We start from the raw sequence: 13,478 nt of genomic DNA on the forward strand, positions 1-13,478 counted from the left end.
TTTCAATATCCAAAGATGGAGACTCCAAAACCTGTCTGGGCAACCACTGCTTGACCTCCCTCAATGCAAAAAAGCTCTTGTGTATGTTTAAGTGGAATTCCTTGAATTTCAGCTTGTGCCTATTTATGCCAGTCTAATGGTTACCAATGGAAAAGAATAATAACCGCCTCAAATTTTTCTTGTGTTAGAATCTGTATTTCATACCTTCCCCCCCCAAATATTACGTTCTCATTGATTTAGTATTCATCATAGTCAATGAATAGCAGAAATTATTACAATGCAGCAACATGGCATGCAAACATCTCCCTGCAGCTGTTTTATGTACCTGAGTTCTCATCTGTAATACCATTACTTACAACACAACAGCCTTTTTAAAGTGATGACTTGAAATTGGGAGGTGATGACTTCTTTTGAACTTCATTTTCATTTCTATGTATGCACAAATAAAGAGCTTGTGCAAAGCACTAGAAAAAGAAGACTGCCACTGTAAAGGTATTCAAACAATCAACTACAGCAGTAGCTCTTAATTTTCCACAGCATGGTAGAAGCTACACTAAGCCAGATTAACAGCTTTTACGTAAGACTACAGTTCCACTTTTTTATCCTGAGATGAAAATCATAGGGGAAGGATAGAGACATTTTTAACCCAAGTAAACTCCATTGCTTTTATATAAACCGGGGATAGTATGGTAAGGAAGCTGCATTACAACACTAATTTGGTATACTGCAACATTTCTTACAGAAGTTGTACAGCAGGAACAACATACATGTCAATACAAGTTACATGTTTAAAATATTTAGAGTTTCAGAATGTAGTGACAGCAACACAGCAAGAGGGGGTTACAAATGACACTTATGAGTAACAGAGTCTAGTACATCAGAATTTTTCCTGTAAGAAGGACGTGCTTTCTCTTAGTTACCTTAAGCTGTCGTGGAAAGAAGAAGGAACTAGCTAGTGACAACTACTCAGGCCCCTCTGCTCCAGCCCTCCCCTTTCCCCCTCCCCTTTTCTTTTTCCCAATGGAAAGAGGTATCTGTACAGAACACAAAAGGTCCCAATTCCTAGGCAGCCTAATTCTAAAATGTTTTTACAAGCTCCCTCTATGATCACTACTAGGTCAATAAAGGACTTTGATACTTGGCTCCTTATAGACTCCACATTTTCTACATTTTTTATTCCTAGGCTCACTTTACCAAGCTGGGCTGATGAGAAAGGTAATCCAAAAAGCCTGCATGCCTAAGAGGTTACTTTTTAGCAGACTAAGTAGTTTATGCTTTTTTAAGAGTTCTTTTTAAAGGAAGGAATGTTACTTTTAATCACTTCTGCCTACTTCAGAAGTTCCTGCAGCGTTTCCACAATCCTTTTGAAAGTGGACCTCAGAATCAGACACACTGATGGGTTTCGGCATTCCTGCAGAGCTCTGCTGGTGGCGTATTTGGCACCTTAGTTTTAACTCACCAATGAACACAAAATCATCACTGCACTGAACACTCACATTATTTTCCACAATGACTCTAAACCCACCTCTTAGTCACTTCTTTCCAAAATGTCATTCAGCATTTATACTATCCTGCAGCTACAACCTGCATTTCTGATTTCCAATTGTATAACCTGGCATTTAGTTCTACTACAAGGCTTTTCTTGTTGCATTGTGGCCACTTAGGTAGTCAATTAAAACTATTTGTAACAGTCTGGTTTCATGTACCCTATTATTTTCTTATCAAGTCCTTTTAAAAATAAAAAGATGAATGTCAGTGGCTTTTAAACACATTTGATACAAATCTACCTTTGCTATAAACACTGTACCGACTCAGTTACATTTTTATAAATCAAAAAAGTCAACCCTTTTTAAACCTGTATCATCCTGTCCCTTTAGTTTCCCCCAAAGGCAACACAGTTGTCTATTACCAACAAAATGACACTAACCAGCATTAGTTACAACTTTAGGTTTGTTGTTGTTGTTGTTTTTTGGGTTTTGTTTTTTTTTTTTTTTTCAAATAAAGCATTCTGTTATACCTGGTTAGGAGTGAAGCAAGGCTAACCTGTCTTCATTACTCTACATCATACCTTTTGCCATGATTAGACTCTGAAATAGTAGTTCTGTTCTTAGGCATTCTCGTGGTTTTCCAATTTTTCTTAAAAATGACCACTAGTAGAGCAAAAAGCATTGCATTTTCACCATGAAAATGGTGCATGAAAATGCTTAATCTTAAAAAATGCTGCCCAACTTCCTGCTTTCTAATGGATATGAACTTTTTATTCCACTCTTCCACACATACAATGTAAATACCTACTGAATAATTTTATTTTTTCTTTGTAATGATTTTACATCTTAATACAGCAGATGACTTAATATATAATCTACCTTGGGTTTCTCCCCCTACCTCCCTTTTCTCCCCCCTCCTTTTTAATCTAAACCGTGCCTTTCTTGTATTTTAATTTGACACATTCTTAGCCATATCCTTTTTCTTTTTCACTGATTTCATATTTCTTTTAAACCAGAATGTTTCCTTCCCAGTGTGACTTTATACCACATCCAATTTTGATATCCCTGAACAATTCTTACATTTTGATAACATTTCATTCTGTCTTTAATTTTCCAATTAGGTTATACAAATTAAATGAAATGCCGCATCCAGAGGGTAGTGGTCAACAGCTCAATGCCTAGATGGAGATCAGTGACAAGTGGAGTCCCTCAGGGGTCCATATTGGACCTGTTCAATATCTTCATCAGTGATACAGACAGTGGGATTGAGTACACCCTCAGCAAATTTGCAGATGATGCCAAGCCGAGTGGTGCCGTTGACATGCCTGAGAGACAGGATGCCATCTAGAAGGACCTGGACAGGCTCGAGAGGTGGGCCTGTGTGAACCTCATGAGGTTCAACAAGGCCAAGTGCAAGGTACTGCACTTGGGTTACAGCAACCCCCAGTATCAATACAGGCTGGGGGATGAAGGGATTGAGAGCAGCTCTGCCAAGAAGGACCTGGGGGTACTGGTGGATGAAAAGCTGGACATAAGCCAGCAATGTGCACACACAGCCAAGAAGGTCAACCATATCCTGGGCTGCATCAAAAGAAGCATGGCCAGCAGGTTGAAGGAGGTGATTCTGCCCCTCTGCTCTGCTCTGGTGAGACCCCACCTGGTGTACTGTGTCCAGCTCTGGAGTCCCCAACACAAGAAGGACATGGACCTGCTGGAGCGTGTCCAGAGGAGGACCACAAAAAATGACCAGAGGGCTGAAACACCTCTCCTATGAGGACAGGCTGAGAGAGTTGGGGTTGTTCAGCCTGGAGAAGAAGAGGGTCTGAGGAGACCTTACTGCAGCCTTTCAATACTTAAAGGGGGTTATAAGAAAGATGGGGACAGACTTTTTAGTAGGGCTTGTTGTGACAGGAGAAGGGGTAATGGTTTTAAGCTAAAGGAAGGTAGATTCAAACTTGATATAAGGAAGAAATGTTTTACGATAAGGGTGGTGAAATACTGGAACAGGTTGTACAGAGAGCTGGTAAACGCCCCATCCCTGGAAACATTCAAGGTCAGGTTGGATAGGGTTCTGAGCAACCTGTTCTACTTGAAGAAGTCCATACTCACTGCAGCGGGCTTGGACTAGATGACCTTTAAAGGTCCCTTCCAACCCAAACCCCTCTATGATTCTACAATTCAATCAGGAACATTCTAACAGACTGCTAATCTCTAAGCCAGCAATAAAGTGGATCAACACATCTCAAACAATTCAGCTGGCTTCTATTGACTGAGAAGTACCTTTTATTAAATTCAACACAGTCGAAGTACCTTCATGAATTACTTGCAGTTTTATGTACTTCATAGCAAAGCAGGCCTCAGACACACAAAAGTATTGGTCTAGAAAATCTTCCTCTATTTTCTATGATCCCAAGACTAAAAGATTATTTTCATTGATTGTTTCAATACATAAGATGCAAAAGTTTCTTGACTCCAAGTCTAAATCTGTTTCAGAGATTAATGTCACAAGTCATATAAAGTTAGAATACCCTAGAAGCCTAGAGACATCCATATGGCTGGACAGACTCCACACACAATCTGATGGGGAGTGCTTGACCTTAATCCTCCCACTGAATTTGAAAGAAAGCAGATTTTGGTGGATCAAGATTCCAACCCTATGAAATGTAATGGGCAACAGTGGCTTGAACACAACACTAAAGGTTAACAACATAACTCTTATCTTGGTTCTGTCACTAAGCATCTAACCCACAAGTGAGCAAGCACACACTTGCTACACTGTGCCCTTAGCTGATGAGCTGTGAGCCAGCATAGATCCAAAAACTCATGATGGTATTGCTATGGTATGGAGTTTCAGCACCTTTGACATTTTACTGATTCAAGCTCAGTTGTTTTTTGGCTTGGGTAAAGTGCCTGCAAAACCCATTTGTAGTGCTTGTTTACAACAGGAGATCTTCCATCTCTCAGCTCTTAGCTCTACCAGTATTAAAGCTTTATATTTCAATTTTTGTATTTTAAATCACGAACAGTTAATAAGGAATAAAATCAATTGTAAATTTAGCCAAATAGTCTAAGTTAAATGAACAAACTTGTTTCTAAGCATCACGTACTGAAGGTGTCTTGCTGCAAGTAATAACGGGTCTTCTGAATTTACAAAGTAACTTCTTAATTCAAAAAAAGTTCTATATTCGGTTCACTTTGGCAGAAGAAAAGAGAACTGATTACAGAAATAAACACTAATTGTGACTTTGGTGTAAGTGACCATATGATTATACTTGTTATGCATGAACACAAAACCACGCCTCTTTCTCTATATACATATATACGTCTCTTTGTACTTGTATGATCATGCACACATCTATATAAACCGTAACTGGCTGTATTTATTTAAGCATATAAAATCTGTAACTAATAAAATACATTTGATGCACAGACATAAATAAGGCCTAGAGAGGCACAGTACCTTATTCAACTGTGATTTAGGGAAAAGGTGGTTGCATATATTTAAACCATTAATTTAGATATTCCCCATCCAGTGATGACAAAGCTCAGTAGAGCCTAAAATTCATTTGATGTCTATATTTCAATCACAAAAGGCCTGAAAACTTTGCCTCCTATGCATTTCCAAATCTATCCCCATTCCAGTCTAAACTTCACTACAATTCACAGTATTCACAACTCCCCCTCTAAACTCTACCTAAGCCCCTAGAGGGGCCCAAACCGCTTGAGGTTACCCTAGCACACAGCCATTCACTGATCCTGGTACAAACAATATTAAACAAGGACACGTTCTTTCAAAACTTAAGTACGTGGGTGGTGCCAAAACTATACAGACAGCCTCACAGTCAGAGGATTCACTCAGATAAACGTGATTTTATAATGGAGGAATTCAGTGACTGGACAACTGAAAGATTATGGTGCATTCTGCATCACTGGGCCTGGTGTTTTTCTAAAAGGTATATTGTAGTTGAAACAAGAATTCAGGGAATTGCTGTTTTCTGTAATAATGTGTATCAGATTAAATTATTATTTTTGATGGCACAGCATGCTATTTCTCTGCCTCTTTTTACGGTATTAGAATTACATTGGTTTTATTTTTTTAAAGGCCATTTCCTTTCATTTGCTTTTACTGCCTTCTCATTCAGCAGCATCAGAGGAAAACTACTAACTGGCGATCCTTAAATGGTTAAGTTATTTAGTAAATTTACTAAGTGTTGTTCAAAGTAAACATATCAGAACAAGAAAAAAAAAAGAAATACTCTTATTCATTCTACAAAGTAATTTTAAAATGTTATAAATAATAAAAGCATGTCAAGATTGTCACGTGAGCTTAATTTTGGTATAAGGTATATATCCTTTAATATCTTAACAAAATAAAATGAATATTGAAGTAGTTTAACACTGCTCATACTAATTTCATAGCAGAATAGATAATTCCAATTTAGTTTAGATAAACCAAATAAAAATCAAGCTGTAGTACAATATTATCCCTTCATAACGTAAGCTAATAGCCTGGAAAGAAGTCCTGGATTCAATCCCCTCCTATTACAGGTAATCACATTTCTTTCCCCAAATTTCTTGATTCTGTGAAAAGCACATTCCATATTCTCTTTCTTAAATGTATTAATTATAATTTTCAATGCCTATTATATCATTAGCATCCATGATTTATACAGAAAGGTCACAGTAGAAGTGACAAGTGGACACCTTAATAGTATCAGCAACGAGGTAGAATCTTTATTCAGATGATAGCTTTTAAGCTTCTGCTAGATAGTCTTGAAAAATGCATAATATTTTGTTTGAGAATCCCAATTCTAAATTAGAATAGAAATAGTATTTTCAAATAAAGAACTCTAATGATAAAAATAAATGATATGAAATGCCATATTTGTACAACTAACTGATTTGCAGAACATGTGGAAGAATCAAGGGAAATGTCTGCTCCGCAATGCCAGTTTTGAAGCCTTTTCTGATATTCCCTCTTCTGCCCCTTGGGGTACCTGCAGAACATACAATTCTTGGAATGGATAGCAAATTCTCCCATTTGGCATGTGGATCTAAGACTTTTCTAGGGTTCAGGAATCTTATTTTTGTCTGGATTACATTACTGTTCATCTCTGGCACTGCAAGAATTTTACAACTATAAAAATGAGAATGAAAATTATGGGTTTGGAATATGCACTGTGTCTTTTTGCCAGCCTGTTTTTGCTGTAGGAGTCAGACACATGTCTGTCTGTCTGTCTTTCTTCCGCAAATGGTACGTCGCAGTCGTACCTCAGATAAGATGATGATATAAAAATGGTGGAAGACATATTCAGCAGGTCTTGACATTGGAAACTTGTAAATGAAATATTTTAATATAGCTGCTGGGCCCTGTATGGACACCTGTGCTAATGCTAACAGTTAATGCTGGTTTTGACCTTAACAGTACTTGGTATATTACAGTTCGCAATTAGTATTGTAATTCTTTGTTTAAAAAACTTCTGCAGTGAAAGAAATTATGGATGATTTATATATTTAATCTAGAACTACTGAAAGATTCCAATGCTGAAATCTAACGTGACTGGCACGTTTACTAAAGACTACCTGGGCAACCACTACTGTCTTTTCGTTTCCACAAACCTGAGTGTAAGTAAGCGGATCACATAATTAAAGCATCAGATAATTGACATGCTATTTAATGTAATTATGTATACTGGACTATGAACTACACTGTATGTCAGTAGTCTCAGTACTGAGCAACAAATCCTCACAGGCTGAGACTGATGAAGAATGTAAGCATTTTACTCTGTTAGGAGAAGCTTAGCAAAACAGCAGGGCCAGCAGACTGAGCATGAAGTATAAACTTGTGCAAGAAGAAGAAAGATATTAAGGGAGAAGCAATATATTTCACTGCAGCAACTAAGACAGATGGAGAGGGAAAAAAACCCACAGGTTTCAGGGCACATGAGCTCTTCTTCAGCTAGTTTATTTTTCTTCCACAGTTTGCTTAATAAAAAGTATTAGCTTTCCCTACAAACTTCGTTTGCTTAGAATTGTTCAGCCACCAGTTACACTGCCAGAAACTGCAGATGTATGCATTAGGGCATGTATAGAAGCATATATCATAGTTTTAGCTTAAGGCTGATCTTATGCACCATCTGTACTTCTATGTTCACAGCAGATTCTGGAAGACATAGAAGAACCTAAATTTTCCCAGTCTAAGAGAAGAACCTATGGTTAATATAAGATAGGCAACACAGTTACACTAAAACAAATAAACAGAAAAACTGGAGGAGACTGCCAGCATCTCTCATTCAGATCAATGGTGTATCTGTCTGGATTGCAAATGCCTAGCTTAATGTTTGATAGAAATGCATTTGGCTTTTTTCTTTTTTGTAACAGCATACCACATTGGTCATTCACAGCTGTTGTAATTAAGAGGTTTTCCTCCTCCTCTGTCACTTCTGAATGGTGGCTTGCAGGATGAATTCTTGTTTCAGTTCCTTATTGCATGACCCTACAACTGTTAAGTTTCACCCTATTTCTATCATTCAAGCTTTTGAGATCATCCAATTTTCCATTAGGATATTCCTTTTTAAGTAACTCCTATCTCATTAACATTGCTTTCCAACTTTTTGAACTATCTACAAGATTCTTCGAACGAACTTTGGGTTTTTTTCTTTCATATTTCAAGTCTTATTGAAAACCTCAAGTAAGAACTATCCTAAGGCCTAAATCTGGTCTGAAACAATAGCTGCTCTTTCAACGGAATTTATATTCTCCTTTAACCAACTTCTTACCTATTTTACCGTTCTTGTTCTATATTTATCTCTCCTTCATTTTAACCATTTCCTCCACATTAATGCAGAGTAAGTATTATCATATACATTTAGCCTAGAAGAAAGGTTACTTTTGCTCAGGAAATACCAAAAGAAAGGTTAGTTTAGCAGAATCTCTTTTAGTAAACCAATTCAAGATATTTTTTTCTATTAGCCACTAATAATTGTCTTTAATTATTCTCACTTTCAAATCTACACCATTGTATTATATTGGTCTACCATCTTAGAGGAAGCAGACCAAATCTGTAAGTCATTCTGAAAATTTAGAAGGGTAGTTTCACCAGGTAAGTCAGACAAGTTCTAATGTCTTAGATAAAAGCACTAAATGCTTTAGAAGAAACATGGACGCTTCCTGTAAAACAAAAAAAGTAATAGATGCAATATTGGCAAAGCTCACAGAAAAGGGATCAGAAAGGCAAGGAATTAATCAGTGTAACTAAATGACGAGGTTTAAGAGGTTATTCAAACCAAATAATTTTGTATCTGTTAACCTAAACTAGGGCTGTCAGAACAGATCCTAGAAGGTCATATGTTAGAAGATGTATAAAAGGGGCTATGATGAGTTTTAAAAAGGGAACAGCTGAAGGTATTAATGCTAAAATGATTGAATTACCTAAAACAAGAAGATACGAAAAGAAGGAAGGGGTCACTAGGTCACATGGGATTAAAGGGGATAATAAAGTAAACCAAAACCACTCCTGATAAATGATTGATTTGTGTCCACTTTCTCAAAAGAAGATGCTAGGGAGACAACTCTCTAAGAACGTGATCTGATTTGGACATAAAGACGAGACAAGACCAGAGACAGAGGTGTCAGAAAAAAGACATATAAACCAATTAAAGTGTGATAAAGCTCCAGAGTACATCCTCTGGAAGGAACTCAGGAATGGCTGTTCCACTAACTCATTTTAAAAACAATGCTGTACAGCATGACCAGAGAGTAACAAACGCTGTACGTTTAGAACAAAGGGGAGCACCTAAGAAAGCGCAGTAAACCTCATGGTAGCTTCTGCTGTTGTTTTAAGTAACTAATAAAATATACAACATCTTGAACAGTGAGTCTCTATGTTGTCTCACTAATCTAGCAGTTTCATTCCAATGTATTGGTGAAGGTGTGGATGAACAGAGTAATGGACAACAATGCAAACAGTTTTCGATATTCCAAGAGCCTTTACGATAAACCTTTTAAAAAAGAGAAAGCAAATGTTGAGGAATGAATTTAAAATAAAGCCAAAATGAGACAAGAATAAGCAATTACCTTTCAATACGGCAAAGTTAATACTTCAAGATAAATACTCTGAAAAAACTGAGTGAGGCATATGATGGCAACTCTTCTGGAAGATCCAAAATCTGGATCTCAGTCAAGCACAGACAAAAACATGGTGGTTTTTCATGGTTTTAACTCAGAAATGGAGAATGGAACAAATGGCCACAGTCAGGTTCTCAGAAATTCTGATTAAATTCTCTCACAAAATTGAAGGAGACTATGCAGAGGGACATCCTTGTACATCTTACACATCTCTGAGTAATGAGTTTGTGAAAAGCCTCTGAACTTTACTAGTCACAGCTCAATGAAGACCACTACTAATATGTAGTTGCAGAAAACAATAACATAAAATGTACACTTACTAAGGAGAGTAATACAAAAAGTATTATAGTGGCACTACAAGAGACAGCCAGTATTGCTCAATTTAGAATACTATGAATGAAACTGGAAATCCCATGTTAAAATGGCCAACAAAATAATACAGTAAACTCCAGAAAGGATTACAAAGATTATTCCCACCATGAAATATCACCCCTGACATGAAGATGGAGAAAAATTGAATTATTCATTTCATAAAGAGAGACAGAGGAAACATGAAAAAGGGTAGGAAAGGATAGAAGTACTGCAGAGTTCTGAGTCAAGGAGAACTCAGTAAAATCTCAGTAATTTAGAAAAAAAAGATGAGGTATTTTTCACTCTTCAGATGAGACCACACAATTTTTGTGGACAATTTCTTTGGAGTAAACCCCTTCATATTATTAAAAGTATCTCAGACATTTACATGAAAACCAGTAACATCTATTTAGAAGAATTAATACTAAAAATGAATTTTGCAAGAAATACAAGACTTCATTCCTTGGGACCTCTAATTATAAATCAGCTTATGTGTATTGCTGATGCATTCCTCTCCCACTTCTTCAAGGCAAATGATACTGGCCACTGGCCAGACAATTCTACTTGCAGATTCCTGTATCATTAACGGGAGGCAAAGACACTTAGGACAGCAGCATACACCTAATGGAGATTTTCCTCTCCAAGGTTCACTCTGACTCTCCATTTTATGAAAAGTGTCATCAGTGCTCACGATGATTAAGTACCAAAATATTTTTATCAGCATCAGAGTCCTTAAAAGAAAATAATGAGTGCAATAATGGAAATAGCCGTCTATATACTCTATTAATACTGGTATACCACAAGACATTTTAAATATCTAAATGGACAGATTAAACTAAGAGCACAATATATGCCAATTACATATCACCGTTTCTTGGAAATTGGATAAAACACTTGCTCTGATTTTTGCCTGCTGTTTTCCAACATCTGATAAAAATTTATAACAGATGGAAATGATTGCAAAGTGAGCAGCACTCCCTTCATGTTCTCCATTCTGCTGATTTAATCACAAACACACTGAATCTGATAGTAATGAAACAATAGACTTGTTGATGAGATCACCAAATGGCTTCCATAAAAACCTATCAGACACTGTAAAATATAGTCACCACAGACAGAATCCTTTTCTGACCTGCTATATCACCTGTCTATACTAAATAGTAAATTCTGTCATAGGAGCAGCCTTAAATAAAGCAAACAGTCAACTTCACTTGATTTGTAATTATATTGAAAAGACAGATTCAAAAAATGCGATCTTGCCAAAAATGTTTCAGAGTTAGCTGGCCTAGACATTTCTAGATTTTAGCATCCTTCCCTATTACGAAATGGCAACATTATTCCCAAGTGAGTCTGCTCTGCAGTCTCTATATAATGAATATTTTAAACAAACAAATCATATTCAAATGCTCTGCTACTGCAAACTACAACTGAGAACTCTGAGTACACAATAGTTAATAGCTCCAATAATGTAAAAAAAGGCTTGAAGTTAAGCATGTGCTGAGGTGTTTGCAAGATCAATGCCAAATTGTCTGAAAGATCAGCTAAACATTCTACTCAATCTACTTATTGTATTCCTCCACAAGCAAATACAGATTCTCTTTTTTACTAAGACTCAAAATAACCAGATCTCCAAAGAGGAACAAAATAACCTAATTCTTCTAAAACCTCAACATAAAATAAAATCACTTTTCTATACATAAAAATGTCATCAACTTAATTTCAATTTGAAGACTGATTTGCAGAATGTTTCAAGTCTAGAAGCAATCACTGAGCCTCACTCAAAGCTAACAAAAACCTCCTCTTTCCAATAGTACTATTCGAGCCTCAAAGGATCCAACAGGGTGATTCATCCAGCCTGAGGATCCTTCCTGGCTGCCCCCTCTTCTAGGGGCTCCTCTGATCTAGACAAGAGAGAGCAGACTGGAAAGAATTCTTCTGGCAGCAAGAAAGAAACCTTGCTGGAGCACTGCCTTTCTCAAGCCCTCTCTTGTCACACGAAGGAACCAAATGTACATGATGTGACAGAAGAAGGATGCAAGACTCTGGGAAAGTCAAAAGCTAGGATTTCCACTGTCAGAACAATTTCTCTGGCTTACATCATCCTTCTTCTCCAGGTATAAGGGTCTCCTGAAGACAGAAAGTGCTAGGTAGGGGCTGGAAGAAATGCTCTTGTATCAGCATCCTGCTCCTTGTTTCTCTTTTCCTGTTTAACGCAGAAAACACAGGCATACACAGCAAATACAGCACTTCAGGGAACTGATCTTCAGAGATGCACTGTACAATGCATTCACAGTAAGTCAAGTAGTATTTCGGGAATCCTCTATCTCTGGAAAAGCTATGTAGCTCACTCACCAGTCAAGCACCATAGCTTGGTCTACAACTGCTTCTGTATCAGAACACATGGGTGGTTAAGAGGACCTTTAAAGAACCCCTTGCCTTATTTTTATGATCCCCTTTATCTAAATATGCTGACAAAAGGAGCAGACCACTTCCAACTGGGATTTCAGTGAGAATGGGTCATCAAGTCCCTCTGGGTGTCCAGTGAAAGAAGAGATCCCTCATGTCTCACCACTTCCTTCATGTCTCACCACTTCCAAAGTTTGCTCATGATTCAGAATCCAGACATTAGAGACTGGATGTGATCAGAGATGCTGGGTATGGACATTTCATATGGAAGGCAAATTAGAATGTAAATAGAGATTTGAATGAGCCTGAAAATTATATCCAAACAAATATAAGACAGAAATGTCTTCAACAGGATTTAAGCTACAGGTGTTATTCACTATTTTTTGTATGACAAGGATTTGCGAGTATAAAATGAAGCAGCAAAACAGCAGATTTAAAATAAACAAAAGGAAATATTGTCCACACTGCTTACAATTAAATTGAGGAAAGTATTGCCACAAGACATCATACAGACAAAAAGCATGAAGAGGTTGAAAGTAGCTAGATCTATTAACAGAACAAAAATACACCAAAGAGCATTAAATACAACAGGCCAAATGAACTTTCTGACTAAATAAGCCTTAAACTTCAGCTTGTTGGAAACAGCAAAGTTCCCCAGTAGTGTCACAGAACTACCCTGCTTCTGGCCACTGTCAGAGACAGGATATTTGGCTAAATGGATCTTTGATCTAATCCAGCGTAGTTTGTTCTTAAATCAATTATGACTTTTGAAAAACTGACATTTATTACTTTGACTTAGCAGCACATAAGCGTGGAATGATATTTTCCATACTGCAGAGGTCCTAAAGGTGTACAGATCTATTTGTTTTTTTCCTGATTTTTGGATTAAAGATCTCTTATGTAAAAATATTCCTTGAAGTGATCAGTCATTTTCTGGTTTTGAATGGAGGGAAAGTAAGTGTTTCACAGGTCTAAGAAAGATCATTCTCTTTTTTATGTAACAACAGAAGCTTGATATAACTTTGGAAGAAACAACTGTGAGATATCTACACATAAAACAAAAACTAAAAAAAAAAAATCTTATTTTTATGTAATGCATGGATAGTT

At 37.0% G+C, this 13,478-nt stretch overlaps 1 protein-coding gene across 1 annotated transcript in view; it reads right to left on the minus strand.

Annotated features, from left to right (window-relative positions):
- Nucleotides 1-13,478, minus strand: part of CWC27 (CWC27 spliceosome associated cyclophilin) — a 127,156-nt gene that overhangs the window by 39,726 nt on the left and 73,952 nt on the right. The gene's annotated exons all lie outside the window — the stretch shown is intronic.

Source organism: Vanellus vanellus (genome assembly GCF_965231255.1).
Source record: "Vanellus vanellus genome assembly, chromosome: Z".
In the NCBI taxonomy this organism is placed as follows: Eukaryota; Metazoa; Chordata; class Aves; order Charadriiformes; family Charadriidae; genus Vanellus; species Vanellus vanellus.